Source organism: Lepisosteus oculatus, unplaced genomic scaffold (genome assembly GCF_040954835.1).
Source record: "Lepisosteus oculatus isolate fLepOcu1 unplaced genomic scaffold, fLepOcu1.hap2 HAP2_SCAFFOLD_225, whole genome shotgun sequence".
In the NCBI taxonomy this organism is placed as follows: Eukaryota; Metazoa; Chordata; class Actinopteri; order Semionotiformes; family Lepisosteidae; genus Lepisosteus; species Lepisosteus oculatus.
Window position 1 is genome coordinate 132,501 of NW_027167765.1, and position 15,101 is coordinate 147,601.

At 43.5% G+C, this 15,101-nt stretch overlaps 1 non-coding gene across 1 annotated transcript; it reads left to right on the forward strand.

Annotated features, from left to right (window-relative positions):
- The first annotated feature begins 1,286 nt into the window (after positions 1-1,286).
- trnag-ucc (transfer RNA glycine (anticodon UCC)) lies at positions 1,287-1,358 on the forward strand. Its single transcript has one exon. It is a non-coding gene; the product is annotated as a tRNA-Gly (tRNA).
- The last annotated feature ends 13,743 nt before the right edge of the window (positions 1,359-15,101 follow it).

The following is a 15,101-nucleotide window of genomic DNA, read 5'->3' on the forward strand; positions in this document are numbered from 1 at the left end:
ATGCGCTCGTACGCGAGCGTTCGCAGCCCAAGTGAGACTCAGCTGCCAGAGGAAGAGCCGGAGTCCCTGCCCAGCACACCTGTGAAAACCCCGGCAGCCAAGAGAGGAAGGGGCGACCTGACGCTGGAGGAGCTCCAGACCAACATCTTCAACATGATGGCACAGAGCATGGGTGAGCTGAAGGAAATGATTTGATCTAATACAGTCGCAATCGAAAGTCTTAAAAAGTCCATGGACTGTGTGTTTAAAGAGGTTGAAGACTTAAAGAGTGAAGTAAAAGTTCTTAAACAAGTAAATACCAAACAAGAAAAGCATATTAAAGAACTTGAATTGAAAGTGAACGATGTAGATAGATACCGTCGATGATGGAATTTAAAATTATTTGGAGTTAAAGAGGAACATGATAAGGACCTTGTTGCAACAGTGAAGGGTATCTGTAAAAGGACCCTGCCAGACCAGGAGGACGTAATATCGGCCATTGACTTTGTTCACAGGCTCGGGAGAGCGAACATGTCTGGGCAAGTGCGCCCCAGATCGATTATAATACAGTTCACCAAGATGACGGCGAGGGACATGCTGTGGCGAGCGGCGAGGGGGAATGAGTATTTGAATGGGAACAAACTGAGGTTTGCAGAGGACCTGTCTGCCGCGGACAGGAGCACCAGGAACCAGCTGTGGCCCCAGGTTGAAGCTGCCAGAAGAGAGGGGAGGAGAGCCTACTTTGTGGGAGCGAGGGCCTTTGTGGACGGGAAGGAGATTTGCTCCCAGTGACTGCTCAGTTAATGATTATGTTTGGTTATATTTGTTATACCAGTATATACTAGTGTTTCTTTAGTGTTAGTTTGGAATGGTGTAGTTAAGTGTTAAGGACTGTTATAGTTCTGGTTCTTTGAAAAACTCAATAGTTTAGACAGTCTTAGAGTTAGTTATTTGCTTTTGTGTATGTCTTTTTCATGAATGCCAGAGGTACTCGAAATGTTGTTAAAAGAAAAACTGTGTGCTGAGTTTTATTTTTTACAGGAAACGCATGCATGTTGAAACTAAAGTTTATAAATAATTGAGAAATATTAAAGCAAGGAAAATATGATACGTGTAAAATATACAATTTGATCACATAATTACTTAATTACCTCTGGTAGTTAAATGCTTTTTTCTGCTGCGTTTTTTTTCTCTTGTACATGACTCTGATCCTCTTGTTGTATTTGTATTTGTAAATTCTATGTTTAATAAAAAAAAAATTAAAAAAAGCATTCTCTGGTGGTGTCCTGTAGGCTTCCTGTGGGTGTGCGTTGGTGGTATAGTGGTGAGCATAGCTGCCTTCCAAGCAGTTGACCCGGGTTCGATTCCCGGCCAACGCAGTGGCGAATGTTTTCAAATGCTGTCATGAGCCTTGGATTGTGACTAGCAAAGCGAAGCCTTTTGAAAGAGCTAAAGCACTGAAAAACGGAATTGAGGGAGAATCTTACAGGGGATTCTGAGTGGTGTCTGCATACACGCAGTCCGATATGGGTGCTGAAAGCTTGAGCTACTCTCAATGTCATGCTGGCTTTCCCCGGAGTAAATCTGTTACATTGAAAGAATGCTTCTCGCAGGTTCAAAAAGGGACCCTTGTTAATTGGAGAAATCAATGATTTCGAATGAATTCTGTATGCGTTAAAAGACAGCTATACACAGAAAACATGCAGGACACTGCTCATGATGTTTCCCGAGCCAAAACACAGTGCGTTTTTTCAAGCCATCTGACAAAGCCCGCCCACTGAAAACTGCAGCAGATCGTGTAAAGACGTTCAACTTTGTAACTACTGCACGCACAGGAAGCAGAATAAATTCCTCTTTTCAAACTGTCAAAGGTTTGCTTTACGAACGCCGCAGGACATCGCACAATCTCTTTTGAACAGGGACAAACGATTTCTTATGGGGCGCAGTAAGTACTGTTACTGTCACTGCTCGATACCGACGTTGGCCTACTATACCATGTTCAGCCACTGCTAGAAAATGTACGGCTCTAGCACCAGAGCAAACAACAGGAGGGCCGATGTCGAACAGGCACACGTGTCAGACATGGAGAGCGATGAGAATGGGATTCGAACCCATGTCTGCAAAGCACAATGGATTAGCAGTCCATCACCTTAACCACTCAGCCACCTTGTCGATGAAACTGGGCTGTCCGGACATGGGTTGGCGCGCTCCAGATGATCTTTTTCTTTTTTCCCCCACGTACTCGAGGGTCATTTTCCTGTTCCACATGTGATTTCAACATTTTCCTTGGGAGATGTCAAGCCAGCAAGTCACTGCTGTGGTTCAGTGGCCAGTGTGGAGTTCAGTGGCCCTGTTGTACACAGAAAGCACATTGAGCTCCTTGGACATGAAAAGTTCCAGATAAAAGCCATTTGTCATCCTTTCTCTTGGTGTCGATGTTGCTATTGTATGTAAAGGTGGCAACTTGCTCAGCGAGCAGGCGGAGCACACACCGAATGCAGATGTGTCTGAGTGGTGTGTCCAAGTGGCTGCAAAAGGACAACACTCCTGGGGCGCCGTGGCTTAGTTGGTTAAAGCGCTTGTCTAGTAAACAGGAGATCCCCGCCTACGGCTAGACTTAATTAAATGCAAGTATTCATTTCCTGTCTTTAACGCGACTTGTTTTTCTTAAAATGGATGCAACTTGCAAAACATGAAATACAAGCCTTGCTAATCAGCGCTAGCGGCTGGCAAAAAAAAGGAGTCAGCTATTTTTTTTTCTTTAACCTTAACCCTGCTAACGGAGAAGAGTTAAACGACCGAGTCTATGCAGCTTAAACGGTGCGCAAGTCGGGTTCTTAGCTGAAAGGGTGGTAAATCACGCTCACCCCAGTCCTTAATCTTTTAAAGAGGATACAAAATTGAACCTAGTCGCCACATCACATACATCCCGTTCAACGATAAAAAGGTAACATCTATCCTCGCTCCAGAGTCAATCTCACGTTGAGGGCATCTTTTTTTTCACTTTACCGTGAGTCGGGCTCGGCTGCACAGAGGAGAGAGCAGAGCAATGAGGTCACAGGGACAGGGGAGTCACACGCTGGCGGTTTGAATACGCGGAAGATCACTGAGGGATCCACAGTATGTGGACCCTCCGTTCGCCATCAGTCCACACTCCGGACTCTGAATCCTGCCATCCGAGTTAAGATCTCGGCGGAACCTGAGGCGCAGTTCCTTCTTAAAACGTAATCTGGTGAGCATTTCTAGAATCGCACTTGTATAGATGCAGCCTTTAATGTGTTGCTAGGTTAAAATTGATGACTTCTTGTATTTCAGTAGGCAACTGCCCTCTTGATTTTGGATTTAATTTCTTTATTACAGGGGCGCTTTTATGAAGACAGAGTCATGTTCAGGTACTTTGCTTGATGGAGGAAGCTCATTTCGGACTCTGTGATCTGCTCACCTGGAAAGGTCTGCTGTACTACTACAAGAGAGAAGTAGGGTCTGGAAGAAGGGACAATTTTATGATGCTTTGGAAGATAGTTTTTTTTTTCTTATACTGAAAATGAAAAGTAGAAATGGACTCAATCTTTGGAATTTGTATATTTATACATTTCAGTGAACCCTCAGCCATTCCTTCTGTATTGTAATTCAATTTCTCTTTTAAAATTCCTTCCCCACTTCTAGGACCTGCAGTTGCTGAACTCCACAATGGCTTCTATTGGAAAGTCTGTGACTGAGACCATTATTTATTTAGGAGCAATGAGCAATTCTTATATAAATGCAATAAAATCATTATGCTCAAACTATGAGAGAGAATTTTAAGGATAATTTAAGAAATCAGTCTTAGCTTGTTTCTATACACAGATGGTATTATTTATTTTCAAAGGAAACCCGCGAGGATTCCCCTGGTGTGCAAGATGTGCCTGAATACTTTTGATCAGCTTCCTGCTCACTTCAAGAGGGCGTGTATGAAGCACGCCACGGCAGAAGAGATCAGGTGGCCTCTCAACAGGCGAGGGAGGACATGATGAATCACCTGAAGAACGGGGTCATCGTGGATTACCACAGAATAGAGATCAAAGGACACTTTGTGGGCTTGAAATACAAAGAAAACCATGTTCTATGGGACAAGATAAATACAAAACTTAAGCTTTTATTTTAATTAGATTTATTTATAAAGCATAAGCAATCATTTATTACATTAATATATGTGAAAATAACATTTTAGTATCATACGTTTAGTATATTTAGTCCCTAATGCTGAAAGAAATGATCATAGAACATGACATCTAACCTTACCTGCTGTGTTTTTAATCCCTATTGCTCAATGCACGGTGAAAGCATTGCATACATATGTCTGACAATGAGGAATGGGCCCCTGAGACAGTCATTTGCCTGTTTCACAAATGATCGTATTTTACTAGAGATTCTGTTTGGGATTCAGATGTGCATTCGGAAAGCAATCCTTTTCAAGAAATGATACGTTCTGGATGAGGTCAAAGGTGCTGGAACACTGTATTTAGGATGTGTTTGCAGAGACTGTGTGTCTCCTGCTTCAACGCAGTGAGAAATAGATGTGCTCCTGTAATTCATTGGTACATGCCCAGGGCAGTAAGCAGTCTGAGGATTTATTTCCAGACGGCATAGAGCAGTGAAGCAGTGAAGTAGTGCAACACACTGGATCATTATATTATTAGAATCTATTCTACTTAAATTATTACATTATACACAATTTGAGTTCATTTTAAAAAGTAAAAGGTAATGAAAGGAATGCATTTTCGTAAGAAAGATAATACCGATATGCATGTGATAATCTTCCTTATATCATGTAGTGCGTCATTTGGACACTTTGTGGGATTGAAATACAAAGAAAATCATGTTCTATGGTACAAGATAAATACAAAACTTAAGCTTTTATTTTAATTAGATTTGTTTATAAAGCATAAGCAATCATTTATTATATTAATATATGTGTGTAGCCGCGAGGCTTATTAATAAGGCAGAATTAAGTGTTCTGAGCCTTCCCAAATGAGGCCCCATTTCTCTGTTCATCTCTGTGGTGCAGCCACAGAGAGACTATTCATGCAGGGTGATTTAAGGTCCTAGGACAGCTCCCAAAGGGGGATGCACTTAGCTAAGCCTGGCTATCATGATCAATGGTCATCCATTGGCGCCTATCTGTCTAGGGAGTGCCAGTTGGACATCTGGACTGCATTACTAAGTGTCAGGACTAAGTGACTCATATCTCACCTTGATCAATCAATCAGGGACTGGTAGGGCCGAGTAACCCACGTGGGACTCTGATGCCCATGGAACTTTCAGCCAATCAATGAGCTGAAGTTCCTCCAGGTAAAAACAGGCAACACAGAGAGCCTGTGAGATTCAGTAAGATTCAGAAGGGAGGATTCAGAGGATTCTGTGGACAATTCTAAAGGGAATTCAAAGGAGAATTCCAGGGCAGGGCGGCCCAGGAGCAGAAGGCTCCCAAGGGCAGGACATTCTCGCAGCGCGCCTCCTGACCATCCTGAGACTCAGCCCGGACAACCACGGAACGGCCAGTGTGTCCGAGTGCCAGAACTTTCCTTTGTTCTAAGAGTCTAGAGCGGAGGTTGCCAGAGAATAACCAGAGGATCCACCCGTGGTTAGCACCAGCAGCAGGCCTCGTGAACAGGTCGGAACTGTGGACAGCTGAATCACTATTCAGAACTAGCTCTTCATCAGAAACGAACCGGTCCTCTTCCTGACTTGCTGGGACCCACAGTCATCTTTTCTCCTGTGCACAAACTTTGCTAGTTAAAGCCCACAGTGAGCATCAGCAGCGCAGCATCGCAAGCCACACAGCACAGCCTGGCACGGAGCCAGAGAGCGCGGATTGGACAGCAACAGCCTGCAACTGTTTCTTTGTGCCCGCAGGAAGATCTGAATCCCCAAAGATTGGATGAGTATTCAACTTCAATGCATTACAGCTCGAGAATTCAATTGTTATCCCAACCAGTTGATATCAATTTAATTCCTAAGAGTTATGTACTTGTTTGAGTATCTAATGTAGAAGTTATAACCAAGTTCATTAACGAAACGGTCTTAATGAATGATATACTGAACGTATGTCCTCTTGATATGTGTAACACTTCGTAACTGACTGAATATATATCTTTTGTATTCTGATAACCCTCTCGATAAGATCTGTTAGGTTTACATGCATATTTTATGTATTAATAAATGTATCCTCGTGTATTAGTACCTGTGTGTGCGCGTTGTTTGAGTTATGTCACATGGTTGGATTCTAAAGCCATCAAAAGAATCAACTTTGTGATTTACTGCTACAATTAATAATTGTCTCAGTAAATGCCCAAACCCTACAGAACTGGTGCCTTCAGAGAGCCACTACATTTAATTTTGCTATGGCAACATTACATATTTGGCGTCCCTGAGCCGGTTTTCTTACATGTGAAAATAACATTTTAGCATCATATTATTACATACAGGTCTCTAGCTTCAACACAGTGATATATATATATACTCAGTGATTTATTGGTACATGCCCAGGTCAATAATCAGAATGAGGATTTATTTCCAGACGGGCTACAGGTAGTGTTGTGAAATACTTCAACACACTGGATCGCAGATTTAGACCCCCTGCACTCTTACTCCTTAAAAACCAAAGAAATGAAGATATGTAGCAATCACATTGCAACAGGGCTGACAGTGACTTAATGCTTATACTAGTGGACTTCTGGTACCTTTAGGGTACGGTGTTCCCTGAAGGGCTCTCAAACCCCGCATTTCAGATGCCTAGCTGTTTCGCTGATGTGTTGCACCTCAGAATCACTTTTAAACCTTACCTCTGGTATCTTTAATCCCTATTGCTCAACGCATGGTGAAAGTATTGCATAAATGTGTCTGAAAATGAGCAATGGGCACCTGAGAGACTCATTTGCCTGTTTCACAAATGATCATATTTGACTAGAGATTCTGTTTGGGATTCAGTTGTGCATTCTGACAGCAATCGCTTTCAAAAATGGTTACATTCTGGATGAGGTCAAGGTGCAGGAACACCGTATTTAGGATGTGTTTGCACTTATTCTGTGTCTCTAGCTTCAACACAGCGATATATGTATATGCTCACTGATTTTTTGGTACATGCCCAGGGCAATAATCATTATGAGGATTTATTTCCTGATGTGCTAGGGGTAGTGTTGTGAAATACTTCAACACACTGGATCGCAGGTTTAAACCGCCTGCACTCTTACTCCTTAAAAACCAACAAATGCAGATATGTAGCAATCATATTGTAGCTGACACTCATTTGCCTGTTTCACAAATGATCATATTTTACTAGAGATTCTGTTTGGGATCCGGATGTGCATTCTGACAGCAATCTCCTTATCGCGGCTTTGCCCTTCTTGCCTCTTTGGACAATATCTCCATCTTGTGGTCGTTATTATTCCGGTTCCGGTCGAGAGGGAACGCTGGCGCATTTGGCTGCCGCTCCTCTCACCAGTTTTTCATTTCTATCTACTTATTTATGTTTTTTTTTTTTCCCTTTTTCTCCTCGATTACACTGATTTCTAGTTTATCTATTTTCATCCGCTTCACGTTACAAATTCACAAATGCGACTTCCACTGCACTGTGAACTTACTCAACTGAAGACCTTCACCTCTTGCTACCGCCTTCTCTGGATTTCCTTCCCGTCTCGTTTCATCAATCATGTCTCTGAGGTACACTGCACTGCAACTTCTTCAACTAAAACAAAGCTACTTCCTGGTCAAAGACACATTCGATTACTGCCGTTTTACTGGGATTTTACGACCGACTCGCTACATCCATCGCAGCACAGGACGCCGTTCTCTTCGTTCGTCTGCCTGCGGAGTCTCTATCCCTGCCTTTCGGCGCACGTCTGTAAGTCCATCACGTACCGGCGCCGATCTAAAAAATCTCCTCACTACCGCACCTGGACCGCACTCCGCTTCCCCCTGCATCCCCGAGACTGGCCAGATCAGCGCTACTCAACACCCGCTCCGTTAACAGCAAGGCTCTTCTTTTATGTGACATTATCAAAGAAAAACAACTGGACCTTCTGTGCTTAACCGAAACATGGCACAAACAAAACGATGGACTCCTGTTCAACCAACTAGTTCCTCCTGGATATGGTTTCTTTGACCTTCCGCGTCTTTCAGGCAGAGGCGGGGGCATCATTGTTATTTACAACCTTTTTTACAGTCTAAGTCCTATAGCTATACCTCCTCCCTCTTCTTTTGAGTGTCTTGTTTTAAATGTTTCTATCCCCCAATCTACTATTATTGCCACAGTTTACAGACCACCCAAACCCAGTGGAGTCTTCTTAGGTGAGTTTGGTGATTTTCTCTCATTCTTATCCCTTAAATTTAAAAGGATCCTTATTCTAGGGGACTTTAATATACACATTGATTCAACCTCTTCCAGTCTGGCTAAAGAGTTCCTTTCTCTTTTGGGATGCTTTGACCTTGCTCAGTTTGTTTGTACCCCTACACATAACAAAGGACACACCTTAGATCTAATTATTGCAAATGACTCCTTTGTCTCCCACTGCTCCCCCCTTGATCTAGGCCTCTCTGACCACTTAGCCATTCTCTTCAATCTGGAATTACCTGTTTCTAACACTTCCCCCTCACGCTCTGTAAATTTCCGCAACTGGCGATCAATTGATCACCCAAGGTTTGCAAATTCTGTTCTGTCCTCCTTATCCTGTTTCTCTTCCTCTGACCCTCTAGAGGACAAAATACAGTTACTTGACAATGCTCTTTTATCTACCCTCGACACCTTTGCTCCTTTAAAAACTCGAACCATCTCCTTCTCTCGCCCTGCCCCCTGGTACAATGACCATCTGCGTTTCATGAAGGCAGCCTCTCGCAAACTTGAGCGTAGGTGGCGTCTTTCCAGCCTAAATGTACATTATCAGGCCTGGAGAGATTACTTATCTGATTATAAGGTTACTATAGAGTCTGCTAGATCCACCTACTTCTCTCACATCATTGAAAATCACCAAAACAATCCCAGACATCTTTTCTCCACCATCAACAGACTGCTCAAGCCAAACTGCCCCACCACATTACCTGCCTCATCACAACTTTGCAACACATTCTTAGATTTCTTTAGTTCTAAGATTGACAACATCCGGCATCACATTCTCTCCACTACGGATATAATTTCCACACCTCCTCCATCCTCATCCAACTTCTCTGGTTCCCGTCTCTCCAGCTTCTCTCTTCTTGACTCAGCATCCCTAAACAAACTAGTTACGCGCATGAAACCCACCACATCTATTTTAGATCCCATTCCCACCACTTTATTCCAGTCCTGTTTCTCTTCTCTCTGTCCCATTGTCCTCAATATAATACATGAATCCTTGAGCACCGGCATTGTACCAACGGTCCTCAAAACTGCTGCTATTACCCCAGTGCCAAAGAAGCCTAACATGGCTCTCGACAATCTTAACAACTTTCGCCCCATCTCCAACTTACCCTTTCTCTCTAAAATTCTAGAACGTGCTGTCACACTTCAGTTACATAACCACCTCATGACAAACAACCTTTTCGAACCCCTCCAATCTGGCTTCCGTCAACTTCACAGCACAGAAACCGCCCTAGTCAAAGTCACCAACGATCTCCTAATAGCTTCTGATTCTGGTTCTCTTTCCATACTCATCCTTCTTGATCTCAGTGCTGCCTTTGACACTGTTGACCATAACATCTTGCTTTCTCGTCTCGAGACTGTGTTTGGAGTCTCTGACACTGCCCTCAAATGGTTTAAGTCTTACCTCACTGATCGCTGTCACTTTGTCTCTCTCAATGGGTACAGGTCTGAAATTGGTCTTGTCAAGTCTGGTGTCCCTCAGGGCTCAATACTGGGCCCCTTGCTCTTCAGCATTTACATGTTCCCACTTGGTCAGCTTTTAAGATCACATGGCCTCAGCTTTCATTTTTACGCTGACGATACTCAAATATACATCCATACCAAACCCGACACTGATGTGGCTGTCTCTATTCTATCTAATTGCATCTCTGACATAAAAATTTGGATGACTCAAAACTTCCTTCATCTTAACTGTGACAAGACTGAAGTCATGCTTATTGGTACCCCCCATCAACTTCGTAAAGCCAGTCCTGTAACCCTGTCTGTAGATGGCTCTGTACTTGAGCTCCAATCAAAATTGAAAAACCTTGGGGTTATATTCGATTCTGGCTTAACATTCGACCCACATGTACAGCATACTGTCAAAACATCTTTTTTTCACCTTAGAAATATCGCAAGACTACGCCCTATGCTATCATTAACTGTGGCTGAAAAGCTAATCAACATATTTGTATTCTCTCGAATTGACTACTGCAATGCTCTGCTCCCTGGGGTATCTAAATCTACTCTGAACAAGCTGCAGTATGTCCAAAATTCAGCAGCCAGAATCCTGACCAAGTCTAGTGCAAGTGTTCACATTACTCCTATCCTGGAGTCCTTGCACTGGCTTCCGGTCAAATTCCGCGTAGACTTTAAAATCCTCATGCTCACCTACAAGGCTTTACATGGCCTGGCACCTCAATACCTGTCTGAACTTTTATCGCCCTACTCCCCACCTCGCAACCTCCGCTCTTCAAATTCTGCCCTCCTTACTGTCCCCCAAGCCCGTCTACATTGTATGGACGACAGGGCCTTCTCCTGCTATGCCCCCAAGCTCTGGAACTCTTTGCCCAAGGATATTAGAGAGTCACCTTCTCTAAACTCCTTCAAATCCAGACTCAAAACCCTCCTTTTCAGAAAAGCCTTTACTTAACTGGTTCCATTCTTCACCCCTCTGCTCTTCTTAATACCATCTTCCACGGTCTCCTCTATTGTTATTGTTGTATTGTTGTAATCATAATTGTGTCCTGTCTTGTGAAATGTTCTTATTTATTGTTGTAGTCTTCTTATTTATTGTTATTGTCATCCTGTAAAGCGCTTTGAGAAGCCACCTTTAAAGGCGCTATATAAAATAAAGTTTATTATTATTATTATTATTGTTATTGGTAATGTCTAGACAACATCTCCATCCTGTGGTCGTTGTTGGTAATGTCTTCTTATGCCCTTTAAATTTTAATTCTCTATTAGTTGATTCTAGAATCTCTACAATGGAGATGAAAACATCAGTTTTATAGCAGACAATATGACATTATTTATAGTCCAATTAGAAACTTATTACCCTGTTTTTAACATAATAACAAATTAAAATTGATTAAAACTAAGTTTGGAACACCAGGGAACATAACAAATGATTTTTAGGAAAACCATGAGGTTCTCTGTGTCCAATGCCTGCAAGGGGAGAAAGCTAGAATCCTTTGATTTTTTCAAAATTTGAAAATAAACATCATATAACAACAGCTTTCATTCCTAGGAGTGAAAAATAACCATTTTTGAAGACATAGTAGTTTCTAAAACACTACAATAAAGTTAAAAACATCAGTTTTATATTACATTATTTTTAGTGAAATTAGTCATTTTTTGCACTATTTTTAATAAAATATCTAATTAAAAGTGATTAAAATTAAGTTTGGAACAACAAGGAACACAAAAAAAAAAGATTTTTAGGAAAACCATGAGGTCCTCTGTGCCCGATGCCTGCAAGGGGAGAAAGCTAGAATCCTAAAAAAAAGTTATCAATTCTAGAGCCTAAGAGGAAAACAAGACAAATGTATATCTCCAAATAATTTTATGTGCTTCAGAAGAGCCCAGGAAAGTTTTTTGCATACATGAAACCACGCCCGTTTGCACATAAGCAGACATGGTTGCACACACGACTGCATGAAAGCACACGTGCATGCGAAGTCATCCTGTTGAGCATTTGAAAAGCCGCACCACGCCACACTTGAAATAGCTCTTACATTAGTGGTAGACACAGGAATCGCCGCAGGAATCAAAATTGAACCTAGTTGCCACATCACATACATCCTGTTCAACGATAAAAAGGTAACATCTATCCTCACTCCAGAGTAAATCTCATGTTGAGGGCATATTTTTTTCCACTTTACCATGAGTCGGGCTCGGCTGCACAAAGGCGAGAGCAGAGCAATGAGGTCACGGGGACAGGGGAGTCACACGCTGGCGGTTTGAACACGCGGAAGATCACTGAGGGATCCACAGTATGTGGACCCTCCATGCGCCATCAGTCCACACTCCGGGCTCTGAATCCTGCCATCCGAGTAAAGATCTCGGCGGAACCTGAGGCGCAGTTCCTTCTTAAAACGTAATCTGGTGAGCATTTCTAGAATCGTACTTGTATAGATTGTAGCGTGCTCTCTGAAGGCACCAGTTCTGTAGGGTTTGGGCATTAACTGGGACAATTATTAATTGTAGCAGTAAATCATAAAATGATTCTTTGGATGGCCTTAGAATCCAACCATGCGATATAACTCAAACAACGCACACACATAGGTACTAATACAGAAGGATACATTTATTAATACATAGAATATGCATGTAAACCTAACAGATCTTATCAAGAGGGTTATCAGAATACAAAAGGTATATATTCAGTCAGTTACAAAGAGTTACATATATCAAGAGGACATATGTTCAGTATATCATTCATTTAGACCGTTTCGTAAATGAACTTGGTTATAACTTCTACATTGGATACTCAAAACAAGTACATAACTCTTAGGAATTAAATTGGTATCAACTGGTTGGGATGACAATTGAATTCTCGAGCTGTAATGCATTGAAGTTGAATACTCATCCAATCTCTGGGGATTCAGATCTCCTGCAGACTCAAAGAAGCAGTTGCAGGCTTGTTGCTGTCCAATCCGCGCTGTCTGGCTTGGTGCCAGGTTGTGCTGTGCGGTTTGCGACAGTGTGCTGCTGATGCTCACTGACCGGCTAGTTAGTGTTGGCTTTAACTAGCAAAGTTTATGCACAGGAGAAAAGATGACTGTGGGTCCCAGCAGGTCAGGAAGAGGACCGGTTCGTTCCTGATGAAGCGCTTGTTCTGATTAGTGATTCAGCTGTCCACAGTTCCGACCTGTTCACGAGGCTTGCTGCTGATGCTAACCTCGGGTGGATCCTCTGGTTACTCGTGGCAACCTCCACTCTCGACTCTTAGAACAGAGGAAAGTACTGGCACTCGGACACACTGGCCGTTCCGTGGTTGTCCGGGCTGAGTCTCAGGATGGTCAGGAGGCGTGCTGTGAGCCTTCTGCTCCTGGGCCGTCCTGCCATGGAATTGTCTTGCACCCCTGGAATTCTCCTTAGAATTCTCCTACTGGAATAGTCCTACTAGTTCTCCTTCTCCAGGCTCTCTGTTGCCTGTTTTTACCTGGAGGAACTTCGGCTTGTCATTGGCTGAAAGTTTAATGGGCATCAGAGTCCCACATGGGTTACATTGCCCTACCAGTCCCTGACTGGTTGATCAAGGTGAGATATGAGTCACTTACTCCTGACACCTAGGAATGCAATCCAGATGTCCATCTGGCACTCCCTAGACAGATAGGCGCCAATGGATGACCATTGATCATGATAGCCAGGCTTAGCTAAGTGCATCCCCATTTGGGAGCTGTCCCTTATCAAAAGAAAACATCTTTAAATCAGCCTGCATGAATAGTTTCTCTGTGGCTGCACCACAGAGATGAAGAGAGAGATGGGGCCTCATTTGGGAAAGCACAGCAACACTTATTTCTGTCTTATTAACAAGCATTGCCTCTACAAATCCCCCCTTTTTGAAGGTCACGAGGTCCTGAGGCGTTGTTGCCCTCAAAACAAAACAGAGTTAAGTGATGTCCCCTGTCATTAGAACATTAACCTTAAATGTCCACATTTCTCCTCGAGAATTCATACCGGAACCAGCATTGGGAACAAACAGGATGAATAACATCTGGAGTATGTATAAACACGGTAGGAGACATCATCTCAGTCTAGGCATTACAAATCAGGAAGTTCACTGTCAGTATCTGATACCTCTGTAGGCAGATATTTGGGGAAGAGGTAACTTCCTTTCTTTTGACATGCTACCTTTGACTCATTTGTGCTACCCGGAGTACTTCTTGATGTAAGAGTACAGCATTCAGAGTACATTGTCAGTCATGATCCAGCTTCCCAGCAGCAGTGTTACAATAACACCGGTTCCTGTTCCCAGCCCCCCTGATGAACCATGAGACCTGTGTTGGGCACCTGCCAGGGTGGTTTGGAGGTTTGTTCCATTAAAGCAAACTAACTACCTGTACCTCCTGAGGGCTTACTGTTTCTTGGATTTCTCTCTAATTCAATAGTGTGGCACCTGAAGGCATCCACGACCTCAAGTTTGGTCTTATGTTGTCTGGTTCCAGACCGTACAGTGTCAAGTTACCATGCTGTACTATGGCCTCCTTGGGGCCAGTAGCACGCAAACCTATCAGAAATAGCAAACACACAACAGTGGCGGCAGCAATCAGTCCTCCCAAAAGTCTTTTCGGGTGGCTGATCCCAGTCATCTCCTTCTGAGTGACTGTTGCCTTTCTAAGTTGGCGCAGCATGTACATGGTCTCTTTCTCAGTATGCCATGTGGCATCTTGGGCACCAACATCCTGGAAATCTGAGGAGATCTGACGCAGCTGCTGATGCTGCTCCTCCATTTCCAGGACATCTGCTTTTTCGATTTGTTCATGCCTGTGCTCTAGGAACCCTGCAGGGGGTGGTGCAGCGGTGGAGCATGCCTGACCCTTGGCTTAGTGGTCATCTGGAGCACCTGAGTGATCTGGGATTGTTACTCCATTCTCACTGTTCAGGTCCACCCTGCACACTTCCTGATTGAGGAATCCCTCTATCGGCATGTTTACAATCGTTCACTGGGCGTGGGTGTAGGACACCTGCTCGCTCCCCCCTTCCCTCTCTAGGGGTTCAGGGAGCTGCCCCAGCACTGGGATAGCTAGTTCACTGTCTTTGAACTCACCATCACCCACCAGGCCCATGTCAGTGCAGGCGGGGATTCTGACACCCCCCTTTTCCATGTTCTGCACTAACAGTCGGGTGGCTTGCCCATCCAGCTCCAGTGGTTGGTGCTGAACCACTGTTGGTCAGACTCAGACTGACAAACTGAGCTGGTGGCTGTAAGAAAACCGGCTCGGCTTTCATTCCCTGTCCCTTCTGGGGGACTGGGTGTATT